The following is a 21,706-nucleotide window of genomic DNA, read 5'->3' on the forward strand; positions in this document are numbered from 1 at the left end:
CAAAGACTACAAACTTCACTCAAGGAAAAGGATCCTGGGGTGAGTATAACACCGAGCACATCTCCAGAGGCACACATCAACCAGGACTCTGTACACTGTGTACGTCAGACCTATACTGGAGTATACAGCACCACTTTGGAACCCACACCTGGGCAAGCACCTCAAGAAGTTAGAGAACGTGCAAAGGTTTGCAACGATACTAGTCCAGGAGCTATGAGGCATGTCCTACGAGAAGTTAAAAGAAATTGATCTGACGACACTGGAGGACAAGAGGGATATGATAACAACATAAAATACTGAGAGGAATCGAGAAGGGGGACAGAGATAAGATGTTCCAGAGATGGGACAGAGAGACAAGGGGTCAAAAGTTGTCAGGAAGTGGAATAATCTGTAAAGTTAGGTGGTGGCAGGATCCATACATAGCTTAAGAAGAGGTATGATAAAGCTCACGGAGCAGGGAGTGACTTATTAGCGACCAGTGAAGAGTCGGGGCCAGGAGCTATGACTCGACCCCCGCAACCACAATTATATTTATATATATATATATATATATATATATATATATATATATATATATATATATATATATATATATATATATATATATATATATATATATCATGCAGAATAGGAAAAAGTTGCGATTTTTGGCTTAAATATCAACGCTCGTCTTGCCAAATAAGGCAAGCGAAAATTTGTGTATGCAACAATTTCGCAAAAATAATTCTGAACCTAACGAAAAAAATATATTTCATCGCGTTTTTTTTTTATTATTAAATTATTGTAAACATATAAAATATATTTAGATGGATTAGGCTAAAAGTCATAAATGAAACTGGAAAAACAAAAATCCAAAGTATTTCTTTTGTTATGCCAAATAAAAGTCGAGAACATTATTATTATTATTATTATTATTATTATTATTATAATAATCAAGGGGAAGCGCTAAACCCGGAGGATTATACAGCGCCTGTGGGGGGGGGGGTGGAAGGCATTCAGGCTATATTAGGGGAACTGGAGCACAGATCCAATTTCCTAAATCAAGAGCCCCTCACCAACATCAAGGAACCTTCCTTGAGGGGAAAGTCGAGAACAACGTCCAGTATTGGGCCCTTACTTAAACAAGATGGGTCCTACACAGATGACAGCAAGGAAATGAGTGAGCTACTCAAGTCCCAATATGACTCAGTTTTTAGCAAGCCGCTAACCAGACTGAGAGTCGAAGATCAAAATTATTTTTTTATGAGAGAGCCACAAAATTTGATTAACACAAGCCTATCCGATGTTATCCTGACGCCAAATGACTTGGAACAGGCGATAAATGACATGCCCATGCACTCTGCCCCAGGGCCAGACTCATGGAACTCCGTGTTCATCAAGAACTGCAAGAAGCCCCTATCACGAGCCTTTTCCATCCTATGGAGAGGGAGCATGGACACGGGGGTCGTCCCACAGTTACTAAAAAAAACAGACATAGCCCCACTCCACAAAGGGGGCAGTAAAGCAACTGCAAAGAACTACAGACCAATAGCACTAACATCCCATATCATAAAAAACTACGCAGGTATATCATAAATAAACTACGTAGGTATATCATAAAATAAACTACGCAGGTATATCATAAAATAAACTATGCAGGTATATCATAAAATAAACTACGCAGGTATATCATAAAATAAACTATGCAGGTATATCATAAAATAAACTACGCAGGTATATCATAAAATAAACTACGCAGGTATATCATAAAATAAACTACGCAGGTATATCATCAAATAAACTACGCTGGTATATCATAAAATAAACTACGCAGGTATATCATAAAATAAACTATGCAGGTATATCATAAAATAAACTACGCAGGTATATCATAAAATAAACTATGCAGGTATATCATAAAATAAACTACGCAGGTATATCATAAAATAAACTACGCAGGTATATCATAAAATAAACTACGCAGGTATATCATAAAATAAACTACGCTGGTATATCATAAAATAAACTACGCTGGTATATCAAAATAAACTACACAGGTTTATCATAAAACAAACTACGCAGGTATATCATAAAACAAACTACGCAGGTATATCATAAAACAAAACTACGCAGGTATATCATAAAACAAACTACGCAGGTATATCATAAAACAAACTACGCAGGTATATCATAAACTAAACTACGCAGGTATATCATAAAATAAACTACGCAGGTATATCATGAAACAAACTACGCAGGTATATCATAAAACAAACTACGCAGGTATTTCATAAACTAAACTACGCAGGTATATCATAAAATAAACGTCATTGTTCGCATCGCTCTCGGGCCGTGCGGACCTCCTGCGCAGTAGCTCCTGACTCTATTGGTTTCTGCGCAGTCTTCCTCAGTGCACTCACAATGGCGGAAGGTGCACGTAGGCGAGTCAACACCGTCAGCCTTGAATTAGTGACAGGCTCGTTCAACAACCAGAATACTCATCTGCTGCTTACTGCGATACTCCGAGATACATATGGTATCAATGATGAAGATCTTTATGGTGTCTCTTTAAACGGCAATTCGAGGCTTGTTGTCAAATTCAGACAAAATAGTGTTTATGAAAACATGTTGCCAGGTATCAGGATGTGATCAAGACCGTTAATCCTGGTGTCACCGTTCGACTTCACGACGTCTATCGTTTTTACACCTGGATCAAAGTCCGAAACGTTCCTTTTGAGGCAGACGAAAGTGATTTGAGGAATGTTTTTGCACGCTATGGCACGGTTCATATGGCAACTTTGGGACGGTGGCGTGATGGTCCTCTAGTTGGTATGCTGGAGGGGTTTTTTCTCCCTGAAAATGTCCCTCAAGCACCCTATTCCGTCGTATGTGGTTATTGGGGACTTTCGTACGCAAGTGTATGTTACGTACTCAGACCAACGGCGTACGTGTAGGCTTTGTGGGATGTATGACCATATGGCGGAGCAATGCCCTACAAGACGTGGTAAAACGACGGAAGTAAGGCGGATTGGTGTTACAACGGAGCAGTGGTCATATGCTGCTGCTACGCAACAACAGACAGTGGCTAGTAAACCGTGGAGTGAGGAGGTAGAGGGTGAGATTGAAGAATCACCGGTATGTCTAACTCTCCCTGGTGCAGTGGAGGACGTGGGCGTGGTATCGGCGACGACAGAGGAAGACTTCGTTCATACTCAGGATGACATGGAGCACTCTATTTAAGAAGCTCTGAACATTTTGTTGGATGCTTCCACATCTGAGGGGATTCAAGGTGGTTTAGAGGATGTAAGTGTACAGGAGAAGGACGGAGCATCCACCAGGCATATTGCTGAACATCAGGTTGTGGTCGTGGAGGTTCATAGAAACAACAGATCTGAGGATGAGATGGATACTGGCCGCAGTTCTCGTAAGAGAGCGGCGGTGATACCTGACCGTGAAGATGTTTTAACACCAGGGCAAAGGTCAGGGAACAAAGCATGGTGCGACGAGACCCGTAGAGACACCGGCAAAACTAAATGTGTTCAGCATGTCAAAGAGAACGACACAGGGGGGGGGGAGGAAGAAGTGGAGATATACGTAAGGGAACCAAGATTGTTAAGGTATCCAAGGGTAAACCTCCAATGAAACGTTCAAGTGTCTTACTTTAAATATAAATTGGTTACGATCTGTTGGAAAACGTAAGTGTTTGGAGGTTTTGTTAAAAAATCATGTCCCCAATGTCGTGTTCTTAAAAGAACACAATTATAAATCTTTAGGTGAACTGCTGATTCCTGAATATATCTTGTACATGGGCTGCTCTAATAGACTGAAAGGTGGTGTGGCAGTGTTAGTTAAAGAGGCTAGCCCGTTTTCTTTGCAAACATGTGAGGTAGGAGAGGATGGGGTTTGGGGTGGGGTACAGGTGGCCTTCCTGGGTGTATACGGACCGGCGGAAGGCGACATGCGTATAAAAAATACGTTTTTTAGGGACGTGTTGGTGTACCATTTAAGATCACTGCCAGTCGTCACGATTATTGGGGGTGATTGGAATTGCATTGATCGTCGCAAGGATGTCGAACCTAGAGGGAGAGGTTTTTTTTTCAGGATATTTAGGGGATCTATTGCGGAGTGTTAATGTTACGGATGTGGGGGGGATGAGGTGGGTGGGGTCATACATACGTTCGTTAGAAGGGAGTATGCGGCAAGACTGGATCGCATATACGTTTCTAGAGGTGTCAGCGTCAGAAGTGTACGTATCTTAAATGTGAGCTTTTCCGATCACAGAGGTGTTATGGCGGATGTTGACTGGGTAGGATTACCGAGGCGTTTCAGAGGTTTCTGGAAACTGAATGTGGGATTAATGCGTAAAAGAGGTGTGAGGGAAGCTTTTGCGAGTGCTTGGAGGGGATGGTGGGCTGAATGTCGGGTGGGGGTTGATATAGTTGAATGGTGGGATGCGGTCGGTAAGGTGAAGATGAGGGATTTTTATCAGCAGCGAGGCAAAGAAGACAGGAGAATGCAGTACGGGCTCTTGAACTATCTTGAAGGTCAACTGCAAGCATGTTATACGAATGGGGGAGTGTATCCGGTGGTTGAAATTGAAAATTTAAAACGCTTAATTGGAGACATTCACAATCGTATTTTTGATGCGGCGAGGATAGCGAGTGGTACACAAATAACCCGCACATAAAAGATAGAAGCTTACGACGACGTTTCGGTCCGACTTTGACCATTTACAAAGTCACACTAACAAGAAGTGGAGAAGGACGGCTATATATAGGCAGGAAGAGGTGATGGTAGTAGTAGTAGTAGTACAAGAATGGTATATAATACCGACAAGATGAAATTAAGACACATGCGCAACACCTGGGCATCCCTATCGTAGACGTTTCGCCATCCAGCCAGCCACTGGATGGCGAAACGTCCACAACAAAGACAACCAGACGCCGCACATGTGTCTTAATTTCATCAGTACTACTACTACTACTACTACTACTACCACCATCTCTTCCTGCCTATATATAGCCGTCCTGCTCCACTTCTGGTTAGTGTGACTTTGTCAATGGTCCAAGTAGGACTGAAACGTCGTCGTAAGCTTCTCTCTTTTATGTGCGGGTTATTTGTGTATCGTTCCAGTCACGGTATTGTGCCTTTTTGTTATTTATAGCGAGTGGAATAGATGAGGTTTTATGGGGTGACCGTCCTTCGCCGTTTGTCTTGCGAGAGCATGGCAGACGTCGCAGGGCGACAGAATTAATGGGATTAGAGGTTCAGGAGCCATTGGGAGCCTTTAGTAGGGGGAAGGGTCTTATGTCAGCGGAGACCATGAATGCCTTTGTAGACGCATGGTATGAATTGCAATATAAAAATGCTGGGATTTCTAAGGGGGCGCTGGGAGAAATGGGTGAATATGTACGTTGTGATCTAGAGTACATGGACAGGTTGGATTTGAATGGACCTATAAGTGAAGAAGAGATTAGGTTGGCTGTGGAGAGTATGAGTATAGGGAAGTCACCGGGGATTGATGGAATCCCTTGTGATTTTTACAAGGAAAATTTGGATTGTATTCGTGATTTTTTAGTGATGTTATTTAATGCCATGAAAAATGGTGGCATCATGGAACAGCAACAAAGAACAGGTGTTGTTGTTCTGGTCCCGAAAAAAGAAATCTGGGAATTATATACATAATTATAGGGCAATCTCATTAATGTGTGGCGATTATAATTTTTTTGCGAAAATGTTAGGAAATAGGATAAAACGGGTTTTGGACGAGGGACAATATGGTGTGCCAGGACGATCTATGTGTATGGGGCAGGGAATTATTCGCAGGTTCATTGAGGAAAGAGGGAAGGGTATTAAAGGTGGAATATTACCTTTAGACTGGCACACTACATACGACTGTATGGAGAGAGATGCATTATGGAAGTTTATGCAGTGGCAAGGTTTCGGAAAGGAAATTGTTAGTTGGGCGCGGGTTTTGTACAAGCAGGCTATGTTTAGGGTGCAGGTAAATGGTAGGTTGGGAAAAGTAGTTAGGATGCATAGGGGATTGCGACAGGGGTGCCCTGTATCACAAATTCTTTTTGCGTTGATTCAGGACCCATTTTTTAGAGCCGTGCGGGGGATTGTACGACAGGATGAAATGCAAGGTGAGGTGGGGGTACAATCAGGAATTATAGGTTACGTGGACGACACTACGGTTTTATTTCGTGGAGCCAAGGTTTTAGGAAAAGTGAGCGAATTGGTGGAATGTTTCGGGAAAGCAACTGGGATGACGGTCAATAAGGAGAAGTCAATGCTTATGGGGGTGGGAGATTGTGCGGGTGTGGTATTGGGCCAGGGGGAAGGCTGGCCTTTAGTAAATCAAATTAAGGTGTGTGGGATTGTGCATATGGAAAACATACAGGATGCGAGGAAGGTGAATTCAAGTGAGGCTGTAGAGAGGGTTTTAGGTCGTTTGACAGGATTGAGGGAAGGTGGCTTGTCTATACATCAGCGTGCAGTTGTGGTCAATGTGATTTTGTTCAGTAAGTTGTGGCATGTGGCATGTATTTATCCGTTAAATCCATATGATGAGAAGCGTATGTTAACGCGTGTATATAGATATATTTGGGGTTCAGGATGTGATTGGTTAACAAGGGATGTGGTGTATCTTCCGGTTAGCCGGGGTGGCCTGGGGTTAATGAATCTGCATAATAGATTGTTAGGCATGTATGTCAAGCATAGCTACTTGAGGGAGGGTAGAATGGCTGGCACGGGTTTGACCTGGATAAGAAGGGACCTGGTACGTTGGATGAACGGCACGGACGTAAAGAGATGTGAGGACATGTTGAGGATGCTAATTTATATAAGAGATCCACGCAAGATCAAGATTGGCAAACTGGCACTGGTAGAGGGCAGGGAGGTAGTGGCCAAGGTGGAGGGAATATATCCAATGTATGCATGGAAGGACATATGGGGTCGTTTAAAAGCGTTACGGTTACGAGCCAAGGTCAGAGAGATAATGTTTAATTTTTTACATAATATATTGCCGTCTGGGGAAGTGTTAGCGAATAGGTGCGTGCAGGAGGGGGGGCTGTGTTGTGTGTGTGGGGATCCTGATACGGTCTTTCATGCAGTTTATTTCTGTTCGAGATTGGAACCCGTAAGGTTGTGGTTTAGTAAGGTTTTAAGAATGGTGGGTGGGGGTGGGATTTGTGTCTTAAGAGCTTAAAGTTTAGATGTGGGGGGTCGGAACACCGGTACAGAATGCAATCAGATATTTAGTGACGGATTTGGTATACACATCATGGGTACATAGGCATTTATCTGTGAGGGAGAGAATCAGAGCACTGGTAGCGATTTTTTATGGGACACAACAGCGAAATAAAGACATTTCAGAAAACAGATAGTTTTTATTATTTTCGGAGGGATATTGCAGATTCCATGTCAGGGATTTATGGGCGTTAATACCTTAGAGGGTACACGAGGCTGGCTTCTTGACTATGGTTGTGTGAAGGTGGCATACGATTGGTACAGGGACGTATGATGTATAAGTATGATCGTTAGTTATAATGATGTTTTTCATACAAATATATATAATATTACTTGGATACAATCTTTTATTGTTCTTATATAGATGTGGGTTAAGGGAGTGGATCTCTTGCGAAGCAAACTCATACATGGCATGACAGGTGTTACGTAAAAGAACCTCGTGCAACTTATATATATAGTTTTTTCATTTTATACTTTCCTTGTATTAGCCATGTGGCTGATACCTGGTAGCGTTCTGCCTGGGGACTCCTGGGATACATGGCAGGAATATGACCAGATATGGAAGTTAACTATGTGTGTTTTCTGCATGTAGTCCGATTACCCATATTTGATCACTGTTGTGGATGCGATGATTAGTGCAACGTTTTCCTTTGACAGTTCAGTGGATGTATCATTTTTTTTTTCTTGTGTGTGTATTTTGTGTATAATCTATAATAATGTGTGTGTGTATATAAGGTAAGAATGTATGGTGTATGTATGTTGCATAATGGTACTTGTGTTAGCAATTCAGAATTATCCCATGTTATTAAGTGGAACCCTTTGTGTATTGTACTGCATCGACACCATACCCAGCCCTTCTAGGGCAGGGTAGGTGCCTGAGCCATAGCTTGCAGCTCACAAGACTGTCATTCCCATTAGCCCCCTTGTGGCGGGGATGACAGACCAGAGAGGCCTAGCTTGTGGCTAGGCCTGGGGACAGTTGGTCCCAAAGATGAGGAGGTACTTGTGCCTCCTCCCATGGGAGACTTAGGTCTCACACACTCCCTAAAGAGGGAGCCAAGGCCGGGCCACCACTTGGAAAAGGCCCGGGCCGGGAGAATACCGGCGAATATTTAATAATAATAATAATAATAATAATTATTGTACTGAATATATTTTCTATCATTACAATAATCCAGTAGTCTGAGTACCGGAATAATTACATATCGTTCGTATTTGAATATTTTGTTATATATGCAATTGTTTTAATAACATGAAATCAAATACTAATGTATATTATAGATGTAACATTACTCTTTGTTTATATTAATGTATATAATATATATTTATATATATTTCATTAATATAACGTAGATGTTGTGTACTCTTGTCTTACCTTAGGCTAGGTACATAATGCGTAGGAGACGGGAGACAATTAGTTAACCGTTCTAGCGAAGTTAACCGTTCTAGCGAAGTTAACCGTTCTAGCGAAGTTAACCATTCTAGCGAAGTTAACCGTTCTAGCGAAGTTAACCGTTCTAGCGAAGTTAACCGTTCTAGCGAAGTTAACCGTTCTAGCGAAGTTAACCGTTCTAGCGAAGTTAACCGTTCTAGCGAAGTTAACCGTTCTAGCGAAGTTAACCGTTCTAGCGAAGTTAACCGTTCTAGCGAAGTTAACCGTTCTAGCGAAGTTAACCGTTCTAGCGAAGTTAACCGTTCTAGCGAAGTTAATCGTTCTAGTGAAGTTAACCGTTCTAGCGAAGTTAACCGTTCTAGCGAAGTTAACCGTTCTAGCGAAGTTAACCGTTCTAGTGAAGTTAACCGTTCTAGCGAAGTTAACCGTTCTAGGGAAGTTAACCGTTCTAGCGAAGTTAACCGTTCTAGCGAAGTTAACCGTTCTAGCGAAGTTAACCGTTCTAGCGAAGTTAACCGTTCTAGCAAAGTTAACCGTTCTAGGGAAGTTAACCGTTCTAGCGAAGTTAACCGTTCTAGCGAAGTTAACCGTTCTAGCGAAGTTAACCGTTCTAGCGAAGTTAACCGTTCTAGCGAAGTTAACCGTTCTAGCGAAGTTAACCGTTCTAGCGAAGTTAACCGTTCTAGCGAAGTTAACCGTTCTAGCGAAGTTAACCGTTCTAGCGAAGTTAACCGTTCTACCGAAGTTAACCGTTCTAGCGAAGTTAACCGTTCTAGCGAAGTTAACCGTTCTACCGAAGTTAACCGTTCTAGCGAAGTTAACCGTTCTACCGAAGTTAACCGTTCTAGCGAAGTTAACCGTTCTAGCGAAGTTAACCGTTCTAGCGAAGTTAACCGTTCTAGCGAAGTTAACCGTTCTAGCGAAGTTAACCGTTCTAGCGAAGTTAACCGTTCTACCGAAGTTAACCGTTCTAGCGAAGTTAACCGTTCTAACGAAGTTAACCGTTCTAGCGAAGTTAACCGTTATACTTTGTTATTTAATGTATTGTATTGTTTTAAATAAAAAAACTACGCAGGTATATCTTAAAATAAACTACACAGGTATATCTTAAAATAAACTACGCAGGTATATCTTAAAATAAACTACGCAGGTATATCATAAAATAAACTACGCAGGTATATCATAAAATAAACTACGCAGGTATATCATAAAATAAACTACGCAGGTATATCATAAAATAAACTACGCAGGTATATCATAAAATAAACTACACAGGTATATCTTAAAATAAACTACGCAGGTATATCATAAAATAAACTACACTGGTATATCATAAAATAAACTACGCAGGTATATCATAAAATAAACTACACAGGTATATCTTAAAATAAACTACGCAGGTATATCATAAAATAAACTACGCAGGTATATCATAAAATAAACTACGCAGGTATATCATAAAATAAACTACACAGGTATATCTTAAAATAAACTACACAGGTATATCATAAACTAAACTACGCAGGTATATCATAAAATAAACTACACTGGTATATCATAAAATAAACTACGCAGGTATATCATAAAATAAACTACGCAGGTATATCATAAAATAAACTACGCAGGTATATCATAAAATAAACTACGCAGGTATATCATAAAATAAACTACACAGGTATATCATAAAATAAACTACGCAGGTATATCATAAAATAAACTACACTGGTATATCATAAAATAAACTACACTGGTATATCATAAAATAAACTACGCAGGTATATCATAAACTAAACTACGCAGGTATATCATAAAATAAACTACACTGGTATATCATAAAATAAACTACGCAGGTATATCATAAAATAAACTACGCAGGTATATCATAAAATAAACTACGCAGGTATATCATAAAATAAACTACGCAGGTATATCATAAAATAAACTACACAGGTATATCATAAAATAAACTACGCAGGTATATCATAAAATAAACTACGCTGGTATATCATAAAATAAACTACACTGGTATATCATAAAATAAACTACGCAGGTATATCATAAAATAAACTACGCAGGTATATCATAAAATAAACTACGCAGGTATATCATAAAATAAACTACGCAGGTATATCATAAAATAAACTACGCAGGTATATCTTAATATAAACTACGCAGGTATATCATAAAATAAACTACGCAGGTATATCATAAACTAAACTACGCAGGTATATCATAAAATAAACTACACTGGTATATCATAAAATAAACTACGCAGGTATATCATAAAATAAACTACGCAGGTATATCATAAAATAAACTATGCAGGTATATCATAAAATAAACTACGCAGGTATATCATAAAATAAACTACGCAGGTATATCATAAAATAAACTACGCAGGTATATCATAAAATAAACTACGCAGGTATATCATAAAATAAACTACGCAGGTATATCATAAAATAAACTACGCAGGTATATCATAAAATAAACTACGCAGGTATATCATAAAATAAACTACGCAGGTATATCATAAAATAAACTACGCAGGTATATCATAAAATAAACTATGCAGGTATATCATAAAATAAACTACACTGGTATATCATAAAATAAACTACACTGGTATATCATAAAATAAACTACGCAGGTATATCATAAAATAAACTACGCAGGTATATCATAAAATAAACTACGCAGGTATATCATAAAATAAACTACGCAGGTATATCATAAAATAAACTACGCAGGTATATCTTAAAATAAACTACGCAGGTATATCATAAAATAAACTACGCAGGTATATCATAAACTAAACTACGCAGGTATATCATAAAATAAACTACACTGGTATATCATAAAATAAACTACGCAGGTATATCATAAAATAAACTACGCAGGTATATCATAAAATAAACTATGCAGGTATATCATAAAATAAACTAAGCAGGTATATCTTAAAATAAACTACGCAGGTATATCATAAAATAAACTACGCAGGTATATCATAAAATAAACTACGCAGGTATATCATAAAATAAACTACGCAGGTATATCATAAAATAAACTACGCAGGTATATCATAAAATAAACTACGCAGGTATATCATAAACTAAACTACGCAGGTATATCATAAAATAAACTACGCAGATATATCTAAAAATAAACTACGCAAGTATATCATAAAATAAACTACGCAAGTATATCATAAAATAAACTACGCAGATATATCATAAAATAAACTACGCAGGTATAATCATCAAAATCAACATTAAAAAAGTGGTTGGTCCCAGTATGGTAACCCGGAGTTCACTATTAACCTCCCGAGTGTTGAACATCCTCGTGAACAACAGACAACCCTCGGATATGGGTTAAGGTTCGAGCCTTCTAGTAGGGACACTATGTTGATCTTACCAAGTCCTTTTGCAAGTTGGAAAAGCAAGGAGACCTATCCCCTGAAATGTTCAACATTTGCAAAGAGGACAAGGAAACTTACGTGTCCCTTATATATATATATATATATATATATATATATATATATATATATATATATATATATATATATATATATATATATATATATATATATATATATATATATATATATATATATATATATATATATATATATATATATATATATATATATATATATATGTCGTGCCGAATAGGCAGAACTTGTGATCTTGGCTTAAATAGCAACGTTCATCTTGCCATATAGGACAAGTGAAAATTTGTGTATGCAATAATTTCACTAAAATCATTCTGAACCTAACGAAAAAAATATATTTCACTGTGTTTGTTTAGTATTAAATTACTTTTAACAAATCTAAAATATATTTAGTTGGGTTATTCTAAAATAAATTGTTCTTGTTATATTAAGGTTAGGTAAGTTTTCTAAGATTCTTTTGGTGCAAAATTAAAAATTTTTACATTAACATTAATGAAAAAAATATATCTTTAAACGTATAAGAGAAAATTTTTGAAAGGACTTAATTTTAAATGAGTTCTTGCTAATTGACCAGTTTTACATATTCGGCACGACATATATATATATATATATATATATATATATATATATATATATATATATATATATATATATATATATATATATATATATATATATATATATATATATATATATATATATATATATATATATATATATATATATATATATCTTGCTAGGAGCACCTCTGGGAAGAATGGAACAACGAATAGGCAATCTTGACACCCATGATGCCTTGTACCTTCTCACAAAGTGCTTGAGTCTGCCCAGGTTGACATATTTCCTAAGATGTGCACCTTCATATGATAACCCTATACTGCACGAATATGACAGTATTCTGAGGCAGATTTTTAGGAAAGTGCTTAACCTTACTCTAGAAGACGGGCAGTGGAACCAAGCTACACTTCCAGTCAGACTAGGAGGCAATGGTGTCCGCAAGTCATCACAGATTGTGTTACCTGCTTTTCTGTCCTCGTGTATTGCATCCAGAGAGCTTGTAGCAGCGATTCTCCCTGAACATCTTACGGACAAGACTGGAGTCCAGGACCAAAAGTTCATTGACGGAGCCATGATCTGGGATAATCTAACGGGTTCAGAAACCAGACCTGCTCCCCCCAACAACTACTAACAGTCGCACTGGGATGGCCCAATATAGCCTCAACAATGCTTCAGAGTGTGTCACGGAAGGATAGAGTCCACCTCCTGGCAGTGAGAGCTCATCATGCTGGGGACTTTCTGTTGGCTGTTCCCAACTCCAGCCTTGGCACACGCCTCGACCCACAGACCATCCGCTTTGGTGTTGTCCTTCAACTTGCCGCCCCTATTCTCGCCGAACAAAGGTATATTTGTGGCAGTGAAGCAGCAGACCGATTCGGGTACCATGGTCTTGTGTGCCGTAAATCCGAGGTAAAGATTGCAAGACATGAGGAGGTTAATAACATTATCAAGAGGAGCCTCACAACAGCCTTATGCCCAGCAGTAAGAGAGCCACCCCAACTATGCAGATCTGATGGCAGCCAGAAGCGTCCAGATGGTATCACCCTTCAAGCCTGGACAGACGGGAAGCAGGAGGTGTGGGACTACACATGTGCATCTACCTTGGCTGATACCTATCTCCAATACACCAGGGAGGAAGGAGGGGCAGCTGCCAGCTTCAGGGAGTCCCAAAAGTCTAGAAAATATGGAGAACTTGCCCATCATTATATGTTTGTTCCCATAGGCTCAGAGACCCTTGGCTCATGGGGAAAGAGTGCATTTAAATTCCTTAAGGAGCTAGGTAAAAGACTCATCAGGGTAACTAGGGACCCCAGGGCAGCTAGTTTTCTGTTCCAGCGACTCAGTGCGGCTGTTCAGAGTGGAAATGCCTGCTGCATTTTGGGCATGCGTCCCAGCTCTGTAGAGCTGGGTGAGATTTTCGCCCTATTATCGGTGATACACGGGTAACAACATGTACCTTATATGCCACCTTTATATCAACAATGTATCTCTTAAATCTTCTGTACCATATTATGTAATAAAATATTCCTACTGGTAAAAAAAAAATATGAAAAGATGGGGTGGTAGAGGAAGTGGAATATTCAAACTGCCTCAGGAAGAAATCCAAATATTCTTCCTTGAAGCCTTTTTACCCATATATATATATATATATATATATATATATATATATATATATATATATATATATATATATATATATATATATATATATATATATATATATATATATATATATATATATATATATATATATATATATATATATATATATATATATATATATATATATATATATATATATATATATATATATATATATATATATATATATATATATATATATATATATATATTACAAAATACACAGCCTCGTTACCATTTAACTAAAATGTCAAGTTTGCTCCACACATCAGTAAGAAGCTCAGGTCTCCCATTGGTCAAGGTGCTCCAGCCAATCAGAGAGCAGTTCACCCATATCAGTGTAGCCAACCTTCGTATATAAGAACTTAACATATGTGAGTATTTGCCATTAAAGAGTCGCATTACTCACACGTGAACATACAACACATCTGGAGAACAGTGAGTTTTTGTTACTTTCCTTAGATTATAGCAGTTACTGGCAAGACAGTGATTGAATGGTTGACAGTTAAAAGTATTTTCTTCTTTGTTAGGTCACGCTACCTCGGCCTGTTTATATATATATATATATATATATATATATATATATATATATATATATATATATATATATATATATATATATATATATATATATATATATATATATATATATATATATATATATATATATATGTCGTGCCGAATAGGCAGAACTTGCGATCTTGGCTTAAATAGCAACGTTCATCTTGCCATATAGGACAAGTGAAAATTTGTGTATGCAATAATTTCGCCCAAATCATTTTGAACCTGACGAAAAAAATAAATTTCACTGTGTTTGTTTAGTATTAAATTATTGTAAACAAATCTAAAATATATATAGTTGGGTTAGGCTCAAATAAATTGTTCTTGTTATAATAAGGTTAGGTAAGTTTTCTAAGATTCTTTTGGTGCAAAATTAAAGTTTTTTACATTAACATTAATGAAAAAAATATATCTTTAAACGTATAAGAGAAAATTTTAGAAAGAACTTAATTTTAAATGAGTTCTTGCTAATTGACCAGTTTTACATATTCGGCACGACATATATATATATATATATATATATATATATATATATATATATATATATATATATATATATATATATATATATATATATATATATATGTGTGTGTGTGTGTGTGGTGTTAGTTTGTGTGTGTGTGTGTGTGTGTGTGTGTGTGTGTGTGTGTGTGTCGATGTAGTGCGGATAAGAAAGACATCACTGCTATGATAAAAATATAAAGCAGCTGGATATTCTTGCTCTCAGTGAAACAATGCTGAAGGAGAGAGCAGAGTTTCGGTGGGTAGAAATAAACTGGATTACGTTCGGTGTATCTGAGAAAGTTAGAGCTAGGGAAGGAGTAGCAATAATATTGAAAGATTAGTCATGACAAGGAAATATATATTATAAATATTTGAATTCAAGAGATGAGTGTAGACGAGACAGATTTTTGAAGATGTTAAGTGAGTGTTGAGGAAGTTTTGAACAATGTGGTTATTACAACCCAGGAGTCCAAATGTCCTGTTATCCTGGTGTAAAGGGAGCAAAATAAACACAGTAGAAAAGTTTTGACTTATATTATCCTTCACCAATTTAGAACAGCAGTATGTACACTATGTACACTATGTACAGTGATAGGTATTAGTGCACTCCACGGTAAGCAACGCAGAATAGAAGCCACAAGATAGCAGAAAGTGCTTCAACCAGCTCTAGAATGGGAATGACAAGGGCAGACAGGAGAGTGGTACCCACATAACTTCTGCGATTGCCAAAACCATCTTATTATTGGCTGGAACCTGGTTACTAGTTGAACGACGGGGCCCCATCATCAACCCTCAGTCACCTGGTTCACTGGTTGGGGGAGATAGCCTGTAAATGAAGGTGTGTATATGCGCCGAATATAGGTTACGTACTCTTTGCATGCCACAGTTAGAGAATAACTAGGGTAGGGACCTGAATGCTAAATTGGGAGAAACGACTGTAGTGAGCGTAGCAAATAAATTTGAGGCGCCAGGTTCCCGATTGCTTGGTGGCAAATATCTGGCTTCACACCAGAGATGGGACACACAAACAAGGGGTTGCAATTGGAAACTGAAGACTAAGTTGAGTCAAAGGGATGTTAGGAAGTATTTCTTCTGCCACAGAGTTGTTAGGAAGTGGAATAGCCTGGCAAGTGATGTAGTGGAGACAGGAACCATACATAGTTTTAAGAAGAGGTATGATAAAGCTCATGGAGCAGGGAATGGGAGAACCCAGTAGCGGTCAGTGAAGAGGCGGGGCCAGGAGCTGAGTCTCGGCCCCTGCAACCACAATTAGGTGAGTACAATTAGGTGAGCACACGGTGAGGGACCCTGTTCGATTCCCAGTGAAGGAGTGGAAACATTGGACGTGTTTCCTAATACCGGTTGTCTATGTTCACCATCAGTATAATGGGTACCTGGATGTTAGTCGACATGTTTGGGTCGCATCCTGGGTGTTAGTGGACTGGTGTGGGTCGCATCCTGGGTGTTAGTGGACTGGTGTGGGTCACATCCTGGGTGTTAGTGGACTGGTGTGGGTCACATCCTGGGTGCTAGTGGACTGGTGTGGGTCACATCCTGGGTGTTAGTGGACTGGTGTGGGTCGCATCCTGGGTGTTAGTGGACTGGTGTGGGTCGCATCCTGGGTGTTAGTGGACTGGTGTGGGTCACATCCTGGGTGTTAGTGGACTGGTGTGGGTCACATCCTGGGTGCTAGTGGACTGGTGTGGGTCACATCCTGGGTGTTAGTGGACTGGTGTGGGTCACATCCTGGGTGTTAGTGGATTGGTATGGGTCACATCCTGGGACAAAACTGACATAATTTGCGGGAAATGCTCAGCATAACAAGCGGCTTTCTATATAGTAGTATGTCATTGATGTCAACTATGGTCTGTATACCTTGTACATGTACTTGTATACCTTGTACATGTACTTGTATACCTTGTACATGTACTGGTATACCTTGTATATGTACTTGTATACCTTGTACATGTACTTGTATACCTTGTACAAGTACTTGTATACCTTGTACATGAACTTGTATACCTTGTACACGTACTGGTATACCTTGTACATGTACTTGTATACCTTGTACATGTGCTGGTATACCTTGTACATGTACTTGTATACATTGTACATGTACTTGTATACCTTGTACATGTACTTGTATACTTTGTACATGTACTTGTATACCTTGTACATGTACTTGTATACCTTGTACATGTACTTGTATACCTTGTACATATACTTGTATACCTTGTACATGTACTTGTATACCTTGTACATGTACTTGTATACCTTGTACATGTACTTGTATACCTTGTACATGTACTTGTATACCTTGTACACGTACTGGTATACCTTGTACATGTACTTGTATACCTTGTACATGAACTGATATACCTTGTACATGTACTTGTATACATTGTACATGTACTGGTATAACTTGTACATGTACTTGTATACCTTGTACATGTACTTGTGTACCTTGTACACGTACTGGTATACCTTGTACATGTACTGGTATACCTTGTACATGCACTGGTATACCTTGTACATGTACTTGTATACATTGTATATGTACTGGTATACCTTGTACATGTACTTGTATACATTGTACATGTACTGGTATACCTTGTACATGTACTTGTATACCTTGTACATGTACTTGTATACATTGTACATGTACTGGTATACCTTGTACATGTACTTCTATACCTTGTACATGTACTTGTGTACCTTGTACATGTACTTGTATACCTTGTACATGTACTTCTATACATTGTACATGTACTGGTATACCTTGTACATGTACTTGTATACATTGTACATGTACTTGTATACCTTTTACATGTACTTGTATACATTGTACATGTACTGGTATACCTTGTACATGTAGTTGTGTACATTGTACATGTACTGGTATACCTTGTACATGTACTTGTATACCTTGTACATGTACTGGTATACCTTGTACATGTACTTGTATGCCTTGTGCATATACTTGTATTCATTGTACATGTACTGGTATACCTTGTACATGTACTTGTATACATTGTACATGTACTGGTATACCTTGTACATGTACTTGTATACATTGTACATGTACTGGTATACCTTGTACATGTACTTGTATACCTTGTACATGTACTGGTATACCTTGTACATGTACTTGTATGCCTTGTGCATATACTTGTATTCATTGTACATGTACTGGTATACCTTGTACATGTACTTGTATACATTGTACATGTACTGGTATACCTTGTACATGTACTTGTATACATTGTACATGTACTGGTATACCTTGTACATGTACTTGTATACCTTGTACATGTACTGGTATACCTTGTACATGTACTTGTATACCTTGTACATGTACTGGTATACCTTGTACATGTACTGGTATACCTTGTACATGTACTTGTATACCTTGTACATGTACTGGTATACCTTGTACATGTACTTGTATACCTTGTACATGTACTTGTATACCTTGTACATGTACTTGTATACCTTGTACATATACTTGTATACCTTGTACATGTACTTGTATACCTTGTACATGTACTTGTATACCTTGTACATGTACTTGTATACCTTGTACATGTACTTGTATACTATGTACATGTACTTGTATGCCTTGTACATGTACTTGTATACCTTGTACATGAACTTGTATACCATGTACATGTACTTGTATGCCTTGTACATGTACTTGTATACCTTGTACATGTACTGGTATACCATGTACATGTACTTGTATGCCTTCTACATGTACTTGTATACCTTGTACATGTACTTGTATACCTTGTACATGTACTGGTATACCATGTACATGTACTTGTATGCCTTGTACATGTACTTGTATACCTTGTACATGTACTGGTATACCTTGTACATGTACTTGTATACCTTGTACATGTACTTGTATACCTTGTACATGTACTTGTATACCTTGTACATATACTTGTATACCTTGTACATGAACTTGTATACCATGTACATGTACTTGTATGCCTTGTACATGTACTTGTATACCTTGTACATGTACTTGTATACCATGTACATGTACTTGTATGCCTTGTACATGTACTTGTATACCATGTACATGTACTTGTATGCCTTGTACATGTACTTGTGTACCTTGTACATGTACTTGTATACCTTGTACATGTACTTGTATACCTTGTACATGTACTTGTATACCTTGTACATGTACTTGTATACCTTGTACATGTACTTGTATACCTTGTACATGTACTTGTATACCTTGTACATATACTTGTATACCTTGTACATGTACTTGTATACCTTGTACATGTACTTGTATACCTTGTACATGTACTTGTATACCTTGTACATGTACTTGTATACCTTGTACATGTACTTGTATACCATGTACATGTACTTGTATGCCTTGTACATGTACTTGTATGCCTTGTACATGTACTTGTATACCTTGTACATGTACTTGTATACCTTGTACATGTACTTGTATACCTTGTACATGTACTTGTATACCTTGTACATGTACTTGTATACCATGTACATGTACTTGTATGCCTTGTACATGTACTTGTATACCTTGTACATGTACTTGTATACCTTGTACATGTACTTGTATACCTTGTACATGTACTTGTATACCTTGTACATGTACTTGTATACCTTGTACATGTACTTGTATACCTTGTACATGTACTTGTATACCTTGTACATGTACTTGTATACCTTGTACATGTACTTGTATACCTTGTACATGTACTTGTATACCTTGTACATGTACTTGTATACCTTGTACATGTACTTGTATACCTTGTACATGTACTTGTATACCTTGTACATGTACTTGTATACCATGTACATGTACTTGTATGCCTTGTACATGTACTTGTATACCTTGTACATGTACTTGTATACCTTGTACATGTACTTGTATACTTTGTACATGTACTTGTATACCTTGTACATGTACTTGTATACCTTGTACATGTACTTGTATACCATATACATGTACTTGTATGCCTTGTACATGTACTTGTATACCTTGTACATGTACTTGTATACCTTGTACATGTACTTGTATACCTTGTACATGTACTTGTATACCTTGTACATGTACTTGTATACCTTGTACATGTACTTGTATACCTTGTACATGTACTTGTATACCTTGTACATGTACTTGTATACCCTGTACATGTACTTGTATGCCTTGTACATGTACTTGTATACCTTGTACATGTACTTGTATACCTTGTACATGTACTTGTATACCTTGTACATGTTCTTGTATACCTTGTACATGTACTTGTATACCTTGTACATGTACTTGTATACCTTGTACATGTACTTGTATACCTTGTACATGTACTTGTATACCTTGTACATGTACTTGTATACCTTGTACATGTACTTGTATACCTTGTACATGTACTTGTATACCTTGTACATGTACTTGTATACCTTGTACATGTACTTGTATACCTTGTACATGTACTTGTATACCTTGTACATGTACTTGTATACCTTGTACATGTACTTGTATACCATGTACATGTACTTGTATGCCTTGTACATGTACTTGTATACCTTGTACATGTACTTGTATACCTTGTACATGTACTTGTATACCTTGTACATGTACTTGTATACCTTGTACATGTACTTGTATACCTTGTACATGTACTTGTATACCTTGTACATGTACTTGTATACCTTGTTCATGTACTTGTATACCTTGTACATGTACTTGTATACCTTGTACATGTACTTGTATACCATGTACATGTACTTGTATGCCTTGTACATGTACTTGTATACCTTGTACATGTACTTGTATACCTTGTACATGTACTTGTATACCTTGTACATGTACTTGTATACCTTGTACATGTACTTGTATACCTTGTACATGTACTTGTATACCATGTACATGTACTTGTATGCCTTGTACATGTACTTGTATACCTTGTACATGTACTTGTATACCTTGTACATGTACTTGTATACCTTGTACATGTTCTTGTATACCTTGTACATGTACTTGTATACCTTGTACATGTACTTGTATACCTTGTACATGTACTTGTATACCTTGTACATGTACTTGTATACCTTGTACATGTACTTGTATACCTTGTACATGTACTTGTATACCTTGTACATGTACTTGTATACCTTGTACATGTACTTGTATACCATGTACATGTACTTGTATACCTTGTACATGTACTTGTATACCTTGTACATGTACTTGTATACCTTGTACATGTACTTGTTGTAAATAAAGATATTATTATTATTATTATTATTATTATTATTATTATCATTATTATTATTATTATCATTATTATTATTATTATTATTATTATTATTATTATTATTAT

The sequence above is a fragment of the Cherax quadricarinatus genome, chromosome 99 (assembly GCF_038502225.1).
Source record: "Cherax quadricarinatus isolate ZL_2023a chromosome 99, ASM3850222v1, whole genome shotgun sequence".
NCBI lineage: Eukaryota > Metazoa > Arthropoda > Malacostraca > Decapoda > Parastacidae > Cherax > Cherax quadricarinatus.